The 12,287-nt window shown below is 44.3% G+C and overlaps 1 protein-coding gene across 5 annotated transcripts in view; it reads left to right on the top strand.

The window, feature by feature from the left end:
- Positions 1–12,287, top strand: part of E2f3 (E2F transcription factor 3) — a 73,073-nt gene that overhangs the window by 38,211 nt on the left and 22,575 nt on the right. The gene's annotated exons all lie outside the window — the stretch shown is intronic.

Here is a 12,287-nt window from a genome sequence, read left to right as displayed (position 1 = left end):
CTGTCACTTGACTCGTGTTTGCTACGTACTTTTTTTTTTTTTTTTTTTTTTAACTTTGGATTGTACAAAAAACATATGTAAAGAAAAAAATGTTGATGTAACTGGTTTTCTCATTTTTATATAGTTCCATAATTTGATTTCAATAACTACTATAAAGATACTTACAAGAGTTCACACTTTGACAAATTTTGCTGTCTGACCTGCTCCCATCCACCTGGGTCCTCCCCTGACTTTTAACAGGTCACACTTCATTAAGTTCTCATAGGTTTTATTCCACTGTTCACATGAATTCAAAAATTGATATTTCTTATTTTCTTCTTACTTAGAGAAGATGACAGCTAGATGTTATTGGGTACTTTGTTTGATTTTTCCAGGTGACTGTAGAGGTTTTTTTTCATATCTTTAAAGACCGTTCGGAATTTTGTTTTGTATGGATGGCCTAGAGTCATTAAACCAGTCCCTCTGAACAGACTCTTTGGTTTTCTTTGCTTTCTTCTGTTACAGAGTTGCAACTTAGTGTGGTGTGTAGATGTACCTTTAAGGTAGTCCTGTGAGGGTCGTGTCGGGGCTTGGGCTGGCGGCATGTACACCGGCACCTGTGACCATTGCCCTTCCTGTGGATTCTTTCATTTTGCACTTGTAGGAGGGCTTCACTAACAGAGTGAGTCAGCACGCATTTGGGGGTTTTGCCAATCTCAGATGCAAAATACATTGTGTCAATATGTTCTAGATTTGCATACTTAAAAAATGCATGGGGCTGGGGCTGGGGCTCAGCGCTAGAGCACTTGCCTAGCCATGTGTGAGGCACTGGGTTCCATCGTCACACCACATTTAAAAAAAAAAATAAAGGTATTGTGTCCATCTCCAGCTAAAAAAGAAATTCTTTTTTTAGAACTATGTCCACTTGCCCCGCCCCCCTTCCCATGCTGGGTGTTCTGTACTGGCTTTCCTCTCCTGCTGGTTTGCTGGTCTTTTTGTTGAACTGGAAGAGGAGCTCTCAGTCTAATCTCCAGTGTTTCCCCGGTTTATCATTTTCTTTAGACTTTGAGGTTTTGGTTTGCCTCTGCAGAAGTTAATTTTTATGTAGCATTGTCTCATTCATTCTTTTATTCTTTTGGCTTCCGGGTTTCAGGTCACAGAAGCACCTTCCACTGTCCCCCTCCACACACACATAGAAGATTGGATTCCTTTTCCTTCAGAATTCTATTACTGTTATTTTTACTGAAGTATTTGTTCCCTTTAAGTTGATCCTGCTACTCTGTAAACTGTGGGTTCAACTTTCTTTCCAGATGGCCACCCAGTTGCCCTAAGTAGTTAGTCAGAAAGCCCATTTCTACCCCCACTTAAATGCCACCATTATAACACTTTGTAAAAGAAAAATAGCCAGTGTCCCTCGTAAAACAAGAAGTCATGGGTCAACAATTTTTGGAAAGAACGCTAAGGTCCTTCTCTAACTTAAGACGCCTCTTGCACTCTCGTCTCCGAGGGTAGTGTGTGTTCCTGAAGTTAACTGGACCCACCTGTGAGTTCCTCCCTAGGGAGATGACAGAATTTTGCATCTTGGCGTAAATCCCAAGATTCACCTTAAGACAGTATCTCACTCCACTCGGAGTAGCCATGTCTATCACAAAGCGTGAAGCTGGGTGTGAACATCTCTTGGTATTTATTCAGGGATCGTGCCTTCTGTGAGCTCTGCAGATGAGGGAGGGTTCTGTGTGACCCCCACACCAGCAGCATCGACGTCAGCTGGGAACTTATCCAAGATGCAGACTCTCCTCTTTGACCTCCAGAGTCAGAGCCCTAGTGCGGACAGGCCCCGCAAACCTGAATTGAACTCCAGATCATTCTGGGTGTGCTCCACCTTGAGCCCCAGGACCTTGGAAGTTACCTTTAATTTTGTAATGGCACGTCGCAGCCCTCTAGCACTGCCTTCTGAGTGGATAGGATTTGTCCTTATTTTCTTGACATGTAAAAATGTAAAGATTACCAGGAAACGACAGTATCTGTTCTTTGACACTGGCATTCTTAGAGTAGGAAAGGTCTATGGGTTTTTTCACAAAAGTCACTAGTGCTTGGACTAGTACATGTTCCATCCAAATTTCTGCGGACTGGATCGGTATTTTCCTTTGTCATATAATTAAAAACCAGCAAAACTGGTTTCTATAATATGCTAGGAAGTTTTGCAGCATTGGAGACTTGTCTCACCCCACAAAAGCATCATTGTTCCTCCCCATCCCTTTTCCCTCTGCCGTTAAAAATAATTTGATACCAGAACAGAATCCGTGTTAACCTCTGCCTGTTAGTCCCACCAGAATGGGACTTAACATTTGGTGGGGAAAGGCAGAGAACCCAAACACAGTGGTCACCTCTGACCCTAATCGCCAGCCCGGGTTCAGTTTTTCAGGACATTAAAACTCCTGATGGCTTTGAAACTTTGGGACACAGGGATGGGTATTTTATTTTATTTTTTTAATTCTTCTCATTGATTCCAATAACTTTTTTTTTTTTAAACTAGAGACTGGAGGCAGAGTAAGGAACTTGGCCAACTTTCAGATCCTTCCCTGAGCCTCAGTTTCTTCATTGGTACAAAGTGAAGGAGGACTAGAAAATTCCCTGGAATGCTTCCCAGGGCTTGAATGCCAAGCTTTGAGAACCAGGACTTGTGCATTTGATTTAAAATAGCTTGGTTATTATAACAAGGACCCAAAGTACCACATGCAAAACCGGTCCTGAATGCCAGCCCAATCCAAACAAGAAGCGCGTAGTTGAGTTAGCAACTTGCCTGAAGCTTACATCAGCCCCTTGCGGATGCCTTTCTTGTCTTTTGAAGAACCCACGTTGCAGAACGTTTCCATCCGCATCCTCCGTATTTCCTTGTAATAGTCTTGCTGATGGGTTTTGTTGGCTGCAAGCAAAGCGATAAAATGCCAACGGCCATCTGTGCCAGGGGAGGTCAGGGCTGGACTTTCCAACTTGGCTCCGTTTGGATGCAGTTAGCAGATTGATCCGAACTTCTTTGAGCCTCTGCTGTCGGCAGCTCCTGGGACAGCAGTGCGCTCCCCCACAGCAGCACTGGGTGTCCCCCTCACAGGGTCCGTGGTTTTATTCACTGGTTGTGCGCAGTCTTCCCTGTGGTGAGTTCTATGTAGTTGGCTAAAGGGAAGATGGGCACTGGGTGAAAACCTGACGTCCTGGTTCTCCCCAGACAGGCTCTGCTCATCATAAAGCCAACATTCTTTCACATGGGCCCTGAGGCAGGAGTGGCCCAGCCACCTTGACGAGGGTGCTGGTGCCGGTGCCATTTGGTCCTGAGCTGTGTGGTAACAGGGTGGGGAAATACTCGACTTTCATCCCTTTTACAACTCCAGCCACTTCTAGAACCCAGCCCTGGGGAATCGCGGCTTGAACTTCAGGCTGTTCCTGAAGTTGAAGGAGCTGGGGGAGGTGCTGTGTGTGGCTACAGACTGAGCCCAAGTCAGGAGCCTCTGGGTGCTCTTCAGTGTTCTTAGGATTCTGTGACGGTCGTTGAAGTACATTTTCCTTACTTTGTGTTCCCAACATGATCTGGGCAAAGTTTCTGGCCAGTCTTGGGGTATGGCTCAGTGGTAGAGCGCCTGCCCAGCATGTGAGAGACCCTGGACCTGGTCCCCAGCACTGTGCAAAAAAAAAAAAAAAAAGTTTCTGGCGAATTAGTGCTTGCCGAGTTCTGGTCAGTCTTACTGAGATGGAAAGCATAAAGAAAAAAAGCGGGAAACTCGTTAACTTCTTAGCATGCGAGGCTTCAGGCAGCGTGACGGGCACTCAAGCCCTGGAAAGCATTCCAGGGAATTTTCTAGTCCTCCTTCACTTTGTGCAAATGAAGAAACTGAGGCTCAGGGAGGGCTCTGTAAGTTGGCCAAGTTCCTTACCATTCTTCCAGTCTTGGTTTAAAAAAAGTATTAACTTATATTTTGCAAACTGACAAGAAGAATTATACGCTAATACCCATGGAAACGACATGCTTTTGAATGTCTCTGCCCTAGGTGTATCCACCTGTGTAGACCAGTCTGAGGGCATCAGCAAGGGCATTTCCTAACCTGGAATGTGGTTCACACGGTCCTGTCTCTTCCTCTTGCGTTTTATGAAACGATGTGACAGCCTACATGCTCGTGCACACATCCCACTGAGCAACGTTACACACAGGTGCAAACACAAGCATATTTTGGGGGAAAAAAAAAAGAGATGTCTGCCGCAGTCCGGCTGCAGCAAAATAACTGGGGGGTGACGTGACGAGGAACTTGTGTAGATTGATACAGCAGGAGTGGGAGCCGTTTATTGCAGGACAGGAGCAGTATTCATACATTCCACACAGCTTATCTAATTAGCATAAACTAGATACAGCAGTCAACCAATAAGGAATCTCCACACTTAATGGCTCGCTGGCGTTACTTCACAAACCACTCCCTCTGCAAAATTCCAGGCGCCATCCTGACTTGTTTACAGATCCTAACAGATGTCAGTCTATTGGTTGAGGAAAAAAAAAAGACCAAAGTCATTAGCCATATATCTAATAAAATTCTTGGCCTTTTTTAATTAGGTGGTTGTAATGTATAAATAATGTTCTCAGATCTGTGAACTTTGTGGCAACCATGAAGTTTCGTTTACCACCAAGATAAGTGATTTGTAGCTTTAAAAATAGCCTGATAGTTACTTTACGTTTCTAATGACTCGCTGCGGAAAGTTAAGTTGGTAGTGGGCATCCCCAGATGAATTTCTAGGTAAGAGCACTTGCAGAGTTCTTTGAAGGTCATTTGGGGTCAGCCATCAATGAAGTGCGTTTCAGGGTGATGAGCTCACTTGGGCACAGGTGAGCGGTTCCAACTGAGAACCAGAGGAAGAAGCTGTAGGAGGATCTCATGGAGGCAGCTTCAGAGATGATGGGAGTGTTTCTCCTCCGCACCTGCCTTGTCTACATCTAGAAATAAGTATAGCCGAGGGAGAGACTGTTTTGCCACTTGTGAGGTTCCGCTAGCGTACTTTCTGAGGTCCTTAGCTCTCTCTTCAGCCTCCCGACTAGCAAGCAGCTCTCTGTTGAGCAGCATCTAATAACTGGAACTATTGTAGGATGGTGAAGAGATTATCAGGTGCTACCTTCACGCATGCCAGTAATCCTAGCTACTTGGGAGGATGAAGCAGGAGGATGGCAAATTTGAGGCAAGCCTCAGCAATTTAGGGAGACCCTGTTTCAAAATAAAATTTTAAAAAGCACCTTCGATGCTGGATAGAGCAAGTGTTCTAGACAAACTTCTGGTTTGCTGTTGATTTTATCATTAGTGTAACTTCTATCATTGGCCCTTTCCTAGGAAACACTGTTGCATTGTTTTTTCTCCAAAATTCATTTGAAAACGTTTTTGTCTGTACATGTTCATCAACTTCAATATCATCAGAGCTAGGGATCACTTGGCTTCCTGTCTACATTTTCCAAACGTTTTTTTCTTAGTGTGTTTTCAAGATTTTTTTTTATGTGCATTTGAAAAATGAGCATGGTTTCATACGTGTTCATTAGCGATCGTGGCCAGAGGCCTTTTTCTTTGGTTTTTCTTCTGACCCTCAAAGGTAGTGGCTCATTATGAAGAAGGAAAAGAAAGATCACAAAGACCTTGTCCTGATCCCTTCGTGGTGAGAGGCTTCTGAGCCCTAATCTCTATCAAAGTGTTTGCCCGCATTAGTGTAATGGAGTTCAAGTCCCACTCGTGTGGCCATTCCCTGGGAGTCGCAAAGTTACAAAATGTGAGCGGAGAATTTTGACTCCTTTCAAGGAATCATGCGTTTCCTGCTTTGATGGCTGTGTTCTTTGGCCCAGAAGATCTAAAAGAAGATCCATTTGTTGCGTCCTCAGATAGAGGGGTCTTGAGGTCCTCCTCCAGCAGGAATCTGCCCCCAGAGGCTTCTGCACTTCCTCAGCCTGTAAGAGAAACTCGGGTGGAGTCAGAGGTCACTTTGTGTTCTTCGTTGGATGTCGTTTTTCAGGAGAGCTGAGTTTGCATCCTGGAGCCCAGCTTGTCTCAGTGTAGCTCACCTTCCAGGGGTCCCCGTTCTGTCCTCTGCCGAGATAGCACAGCAGCTGGTAGGTCTGTTGGTCACACTGCCAGGGTCAGTGGAGCGGGGCCAGGGTCTTTCTCTGGAAGTTATTGGGAAAAGCAATTGGAGTGATGGAGATCCTATGCCTTCGCCCCACTCTGGGTGTTCCAGGATGGTTCTCCCAGGTCACGTTTGCTTAACTCTGCAGGTGCCTTTGGGGACCACATGAAGTGGGGTCTGCGGGAGATTGCCCACGGTAGTTTGCTCTTTAGGGACAAAACCAGGAAGAACTTCAGTGGGAGGAGGAGCAGCAGGGATGACAATGTAGGGATCTTCTGCAGAGACGTATTGATCCAGAACCCTGGTGCCAGCTGTGCCAACCGAGAACCACTCTGCCTTGGGGAAGAGAATGTTCCCGAGCTCCGGTTACCAACATGTTATGTCACTGCTCATAAATAGTCAATGCATCTGAGGATTGACATCTTGACTGCATTGATATTTTTTTTAAATAAAAAGAAAATTTTATCTTAACAAATCAAAGATTTTTTTCCTCTAAACTAATAGAATCAATATGAAAGTACCCAGTAAGCATCAGGTACTTTTTAGTTTCCTTTCTGAAGATTCGGGGTTACCTAGCTATGTGCAGGGACGATACTGAGGGGGAGTCCAGTGGTCCCACACCGGAGGCAGCCATTGCCCCCCGTCTTGCTCCTGCTTCACTAGATGCTGCTGACAGTTTCCATGGAGGCCATCCAGAGCTGGGCTGTCCAGTGGCCCTGCCTGCCTTCCCTCTCCCTCACCTTAATTTCTGGTTCCTCTAATATTTCGTAACCTCTCTGGTTACTTTCTTTCAATGTGTGTTTCCTCCGTGCATTTTTTTTTTTTTTTTTTTTTTTTGGTACTAGGAATTGAACCCAGGAGCACTTAACCACTGAGCCACATCCCTGGCCCTTTTGTTATTTTGAGACTGGGTCTGCTGAGTTTCTTAGGGCCTTGCTAAATTACCGAGGCTGGCTGGCTTTGAACTGTGTTCCTCCTGCCTCAGCCTCCCAAGCCTGTGGGCTTATACGTGCGCGCCACCACACCCTGTTCACGAGTTTTCAAAATGAATGACAACAATAATATATTTTCACATACATTCCACTAATTTCCTTGCCCTCCTCATGGGTGGGCTTCCTTCTTAGCCCTGTTCTGTGTGTTTGGACCATGGTCGTTTTTGAATTTTGTTTGCATTCTGGGCGTGGAACCCAGGGCCTCACACAGGCTTGGCAAGGCCTCTACACAGAGGTACAGCCCCAGCCCCTCTGCCTTTGTGTTTATGTGTGAAACTGCACTGCACATAGCTAGCACTTGATTTTTTTTTTTCTTTTTTCCTTGCTAGGTAAAACAGAGATTTACTTTAGCCAAAGAATACCAGATCTACATAATATTCTGTAATAGGAGAGCATATATAGAATGGTTTATGTAACCATTCCCTTACTAATGAGCAAGTCATTTGGATGGTTTTTAACTTTAACTGCACGGGCCTCTGTCTACGTATTTCTTAGTACCAACTTCATTTCTCCCCTCCTTCCCTTTGTACTATTGTGGACGTGCCTTTTACTGAAACATATGTTGTGATCTCCACAATACAACTTACTATGTATATTTTTAGAGAGTTGTCTTTTAAGGAGATTCAAATACCAGGGGGAGAAAACTTACATACCTACCCCATGTAGTTACCATTTCTGATGCTCTGAATTCTTTCTTGTAGATCTATATTTTCATCTTCCATCATTTCCCACTACTCAAAAGACTTCCCTCAATGTTTCTTCTAGTGCAGGCCTGCTGGTGAAGAATTCTCTGCAAATGTCTTATTTTGCCTTTGGGTTTTAAAAGATATTTTTGCAAGGCATGGGATTCCAGTTTGACAGTGCTCTGCAGTACTTGTAAAGGTGTTGTTCTACTGGCTTCCTGGTAACATTGTTGCAAATTAGAATGTGCTGTCATCTTTGTTTCCTTATTTGTAAAAGTTTTGTCTTTGTCATGGTTTTGAGCAAGGCTTGATGTAACTTTCTTTCTGTTGGTTTGGTTTTGGATTCCTGGAGCTTCTTGGACCTGTAGGTTTATATTAGCCGTGTCTCCACTAAAAATCTTGAAATATGAGATGCAATTACTTAAACTTTTTTTATGTCCTTGTGTACTAAGTCTAATGTTGTATTGTTTTTTGAGCAGGTTTCAGTTGATTGATTGATTATTCTCGTGAATATGGGTATATTTTTTATGACCATATTGAAAGGCTGCTAGTCATTGTTGGATACCAGCCTTGTCTTTCTATAAATATTTTTCCCGCCTTTTTTTTTATTGGTGCATTGTAGTTGTACATAGTGATAGGATTTGCTGTTACACATTCTACACACACACACACACACACACAATAGAACAGGGTTTGACTTATTTTGCTCAACATGAAGGACTCATTTACCTGAAATGCCATAATTTCATTTTTTCTTTATGGCTAGATAAAATTCCATTGTGTACATATGCCACGTTTTCTTTATCCATTCACCCAAGGATGGACACTTAGGCTGCTTCTGTAGTTTGGCTGTTGTGAATTGTGGTGTTGCGAGCACGGGTGTGCATGGATCACTGTATGTAACATGTGACTTTCATTCTTCAGGATACATACTGGGGAGTGGCAGAGCTGGTCAGACCGTGGTTTCATGCCTAGTCTTTAGAGGAACCTCCATGCTGATTTCCATAGCAGTTATACTAATTCACAGTCCCACCAACAGTGTAAGAGTATTCCTTGTTCTCCACATCCTCTTCAACACTTTATTATTGTTTGTATTCTTGATGACTGCCATTCAGACTGGTGCAAGATTAAATCTGTGTACTTTTGATGTGCATTTCTCTATTAATGATATTGAAAATTTTTTCATGTCTTTGTTGGCCATTTGTATTTCTTCTTTTGAGAAGTGTCTTTAATTCATTTGTCCATTTATTAATTGGGTTATTTGATTTTTGTGTGTGTATGTGTAAAGTTCTTTGAGCTGTTTATATTTTCTAGATAGTACAAATATTTTCTCCCATTCTGTAGGTTCTGTCTTCACATTTCCAATTGTTTCCTTTGCTGTGCAGAAGCTTTTTAGTTTGATGCTGTACCATTTATTAACTCTTGGCATTCTTTTCTGAGCTTTATGGGTCCTGTGTCTGTATGCTGGAGTGTGGACTCTACCATTATCTTCTAGGTATTGCATAGCTTCTGGTCTAATTCCAAGGTCTTTGATCCACTTTGAGGTTTTTTTGTTTTTGTGCAGGGTGAGACCTGAGGCCTGGGGGCTGGTTTTATTCTACATATGGATAACCAGTTGCCCTGGCACCTTTGTTTAAAAGGCTTTCTTTTTGCCAATCTGTTTGTGGCACCTTTGTCAAGGATCGGGTGATTGCAGGTGTGTGGGTGTGTCTCTGTGTCTTCTATTCTGCACCAATGCCTTATGTCTGTTTTATGCGGTACTGTGCAGTTTTTGTTACCATAGCTCTGTGGTATAGTTTAAAGTCAGGTATCATGATGTCTCCAGCATTACTTTTTTGGCTTAAAATTCCTTTGGCTATTCTGGGTCTTTTTTGTCCTTCCAGATGAATTTTTAGGACTGATTTTTCTAGTTCTGTGAAGAATGTCATTGGTGTCTTGATGGGGATTGCATTGAATCTGTGTGTTGATTTTGATAGTGTGCCTATTTTAACAATATTAGTTCTGCGTGTCCATGAACATGGAAGACCTTTCCATCTTCTGAGGTCTTCCTCAATTTCTTCAGTGTTCTATAGTTTTCTTTGTAGAGGTCTTTCACCTCCTTGGTTAGATTCATTTCTAGGGTTTTGTTTGTTTTTTTGAGAACTATTGTGAATTAAACTGTTTTCCTGACTTCTTTCTCAGCAGATTGGTTGTTGGTATATAGGAAAGGCATTGATTTTTTTTTGTATACTGATTTTCGTAACCTGCTGCTTTGTCATTTTTTTTTTTAAATTAGCTCTAGCAGTCTTCTGGTGGATTTTTCGGACCTCCTAGATATAGGATCGTATCATCTAGCACTCTATTAAATAGGAGTGGTGAGAGTAGACATCCTTGTCTTGTCCCATATTTTAAAGAAATGTTTTCAGTTTTTCCCTGTAAACATTCTTGAGTGTCATTCCGACCTGCTGTTAGGAACCACTTGATGTTAGATTTATTCTGGGCTCTCTCGCCTCCCTGAAGGGCCAGCACCCTCCCAGCACTTTGACCTGTCTTGTGGTTCTTTTCTGGTCTGGGTGCAGTTCCTGTCCCTGCAGGAGCTCTGAGCTCCCAGGCTGAAGCGGTCTGCTGTGCCCAGTGCCCTGCGGGATCCTCGAGGTCCCAACAGCTCTCCAGGGTCCTCTCTTCCTCCCGGTACTCTGTGGGTCTAGCCATGTTGACCTGCCCAGACTCTGATCTCACTCCTCAGCTCAAGAGGTTTTCCAGCTCCGCCACAGTTGCTCCTCACGGTGCTGCAGCCTGGAAACTCCAGCCTCCAAAGCCGGGATTCCAAATACCGGAATAGAGTTTGCCACTAAGTGAAGGTTGAGTGAGCAGGAAAACAGCACCCTGGGCCCTCAGGTCATTGTGTAAGTATTGTATGTCCCTGGCATGGGGTAGGACGGCAGATCCCAACTTCCTGTCTTTTATCTTCCCTAAAGCAACATTGGACTCTCTAAAAGTTCTCTGTTCATACGTCTTCCAAAGGTATCATTACTTCTTGGAGTTCATTTTTTACGCCCCTGCCACAGGGGATAGTCTGCAAAACTGTGTCCACCAGGACAGAGATACCTGCCCTTTTGAGCCACACTGGTGATTACCCGCATGTGCTTTGCTGAGGTTTAATGCACGAGTCCTGTGCGTAAGCCATTCAGGAACTCCATGCTGAAGCATGCGCCATGAGCGGCTCTGGGTTAGCTTCAGAAATCTCCTGCTGCGTCAAGAACTCCTCACTGAAGGAGCCGGGCTTGGTGGTGCTCATCTGCAATCTCAGCTACTCCGGAGGCTGAAGCAGGAGGACTACAAGTTTGAAGGCAGCCTGGGTAACTTAGCGAGACCCGGTCTCAAAATAAAAACTGAAAGAGTCTGGGGGATGTGATTCAGTGGCGAAGGCCCCTGAGTTCAATCCCCAGCATAAGGAAGGAGAGAGGCGGGAAAGTCTCAATGGAAAAAGAGCTTGCTGAAAGTCAGTGTGCTGGTGCCAGAATGGAGCAGTTCAATAGCTCCTCTAAAATAGAGCTGTCAGCCCGTAGTAGGACCTGTTCACAGCTCCTCGTTGTACCCAAACTACCATTTTAGCTCTGAATGGGCGAGGACATACAAAGGAGTCCACTCATTGTTCTCTGCAGGATTGGGTCCAGCTCTTCAAAGGGATTGCTCAGTGTTGCTTTTATTTTTAGTCCATGTTTCTGGTCCTCAAAGGACTAAGCATGACAGGGACTTGTAATTCCAATACCTGAAAAAGTGATTGGCTTTCTCGCTTTATAGAATTCTAGAATTGGGTATGAGCAGCTCGGTAAGCTCTCAGGAACACTAAACCAGCTGGAGAAGGACTTTGTCCCCAGAGTCCACAGACTGGTCCGAGGGCCACATGTGGCCTGCTGCCTGTGTTGAAGGTTTTGTGGGAACGTGGCCAGCCCACTAGTTGACACCCCAGTCTGTTCTTGCTACACGGAGGAGCTACAGCGCCGTCTTACCAGGCCCCACTTATTTACTACCTTTCCCTTTATGGAAAATGTTGCCAACTCCTGGGCCCTCGTCCTGGAGATGAAGCAAGATAAAAGACCGAAAATCAGGGCTCAGAAGGCAAGTGCCGACAGCCTGAGTAGCGCCCGGCTAGGAGCGCTGAGCACTGGGGCAGGGGCGGGCAGCGCTGGGGCCCCCGCTTTCCTGACCACCCGCCTGGGCTCTTGGGTTGAGATGCCTGGAGGAATCTCACAATCCATTTTATAGTTAATATCTACATATTAAAGGTTAGCAGCAATTTTAGAGAAATGACACCATACAAATCTGATAATAAGAGTACATTTTAAACCCACTTTTAAGTAACCAGTTTAAGTGCACAGTTTGTCCTGCAGTTTCTGGAAAAGCATATGAAATTTAGGCATCAGATGATGAAGCTCCAGGGTCCTATGGGGTATTTCATTCCTGGGCCACTCTGATATCGAAACCACGGACCCACAGGTGCAAAAAGGGT

The sequence above is a fragment of the Marmota monax genome, unplaced genomic scaffold (assembly GCF_021218885.2).
Source record: "Marmota monax isolate L192 unplaced genomic scaffold, Marmota_monax_Labrador192_F-V1.1 WCK01_AAM20220418_F8-fsc00259, whole genome shotgun sequence".
NCBI classification, from domain to species: domain Eukaryota; kingdom Metazoa; phylum Chordata; class Mammalia; order Rodentia; family Sciuridae; genus Marmota; species Marmota monax.
Note: the sequence above shows the minus strand (reverse complement) of the source record. Positions and strands in the feature narration are given on the sequence as shown.